Genomic DNA, 2,500 nt, shown 5'->3' on the forward strand with positions numbered 1-2,500 from the left:
CAGGACCTCAGTGGTCAGATACTCGTGACTTGTGACTGCATCTTCAGCTCTGTGGTCAGGGTCGTGTCACGTACACAGAGTGATGGAAAAACCCTGCTTCAATAGTAGTTCACCTGATATCAAGCATTCAAGCAGGACTCAGGTCTATGGATAGATGGAGCAATATTATCAGACTTTATTTGATAAAGGAACAAATGTGAAGTGAACTATATGAGAATCATATGAGAACTATATGAGAATCATATGAGAACTATATGAGAATCATTTGATAACTATATATGAGAATCATATGAGAACTATATGAGAATCATATGAGAACTATATATGAGAATCATATGAGAACTATATGAGAATCATTTGATAACTATATATGAGAATCATATGAGAACTATATGAGAATCATTTGATAACTATATATGAGAATCATATGAGAACTATATGAGAATCATAGAGTTTTTGGAGAGCAGGGGGGTCGACACACACACACACACACACACACACCCACACACACCCACACACACACCCACACACCCACACTCACACACACACACACACACACACCCACACCCACACCAACCCACACCCACACACACACCCACACACACACACACACACACACACACACACACCCACACACACACACACACACACACACACACACACACACACACACACACACACACACACACACACACACACTGCCTCAGGCACCCAGAATAGAATAACTAGCATGGACATGGTTCTGCATAGAAATAGAATGAACAGAATGGACCTGGTTCTAAATTCTGCATCATTTATTTTTATGCTTCAGTAAATTAGCCCCGGATATGAAATTGATTGATCATTTGATTGGTGATGTTTGTGGGACTCAATCAACAAGGTCAATGCAGGGTTCAACAGTCACGGTTGTCTGCTGATTGTCATCAATACAATCAATCACAGTTAAATATGTATGCAGTCCAGATCTCTGTCTCTGTGCTGAACCCTAACCCTGACCCTAACACTAACCCTAACTCTAACCCTGACCCTGACCCTAACCCTGACCCTAACCCGAACCCTGACCCTAACTCTAACCCTGACCCTGACCCTGACCCTAACCCTAACCCTGACCCTGACCCTAACTCTAACCCTGACTCTGACCCTAACCCTAACCCTAACCCTAACCCTGACCCTAACTCTAACCCTGACCCTGACCCTGACCCTAACCCTGACCCTAACTCTAACCCTGACCCTGACCCTGACCCTAACCCTAACCCTAACCCTGACCCTGACCCTAACTCTAACCCTGACCCTAACCCTAACCCTGACCCTAACTCTAACCCTGACCCTGACCCTAACCCTAACCCTAACCCTGACCCTGACCCTAACTCTAACCCTGACCCTGACCCTAACCCTAACTCTAACCCTGACCCTGACCCTAACCCTAACCCTGACCCTAACTCTAACCCTGACCCTGACCCCAATCCCCCTCCTCCCCCAGTTTCATCCTATGTTGCTACATTGTTCCTGTGACTCTCTCGCCTCACAGGGGAACTGAAACCTTCAGTTGAACAACAGGACCTCAGTGGCCAGCTACTTTTTTTTAAGATTTGCGACTGCATCTTCAGCTCTGTGGTCAGGGTCGTGTCACGTACACAGAGTGATGGAAAAACCCTGCTTCAATAGTAGTGTGTGTGTTTATGTAAGACTGTGTGTGTGTGTGTGTGTGTGTGTGTGTTTATGTGAGACTGTGTGTGTGTGTGTGTGTGTGCGTGTCTGTGCGTGCCAGTGTGTGTGTGTGTGTGTGTGTGTGTGTGTGTGTGTGTGTGTGTGTGTGTGTGAGAGTGAGTCTGTGTGTGTGTCTGTGTGTGTGTGTGTGTGTGTGTGTGTGGGAGGGGGGTTTCCTGTTGCCACATGTGACTTCAGAGAATTGCAGGGCTGACTGTGTGGTTTTCTCCTCATGTACACGACAACATTTACATTAAAGTATCAATCAATCAAACTTTACTTGTACAGCACACTTCATACACACTTTAACACAATGTCCTTCACAGAGAGAATAAACAATTAAAAGGGAAAGAGACTACAGAGACACAGGCAGATAAAAACTAATTAGATAAGGTATTTTAGTCATTAAAAGAGGGGCTGCAGGGATGTCATTGATTTTCCTCCGAATCAGTGAATCAGGACGGAAAACAATTCACTGCCAAGCATGCTCTGTTCTCGAGAAGTTTTCTCTTTGTTTTGAACATGTTGTTGCTAGGATGTATGTATATGACTACTACCAAAGACACATAGACCACTTTAAACAGAAAAAGTAGGTTTTCTGTTCAGTTCCTCTTTCTAACCAGCAATGAATGGCACAGTTTGAGTTGACTGTAGAGACTAATGCAATGCAGTAAAAGGAATAATATGGATCAAATAAATTATTAAGAAAGACAAAATTACCCAAAAACTAAAACCACCATATGTAAAATCAAGGCATGTATCAAATCAGCATAACGGTCACAAAAGGTCAAAA

This window comes from Argentina silus (assembly GCF_951799395.1).
Source record: "Argentina silus genome assembly, chromosome: Y".
Taxonomy (NCBI): Eukaryota; Metazoa; Chordata; class Actinopteri; order Argentiniformes; family Argentinidae; genus Argentina; species Argentina silus.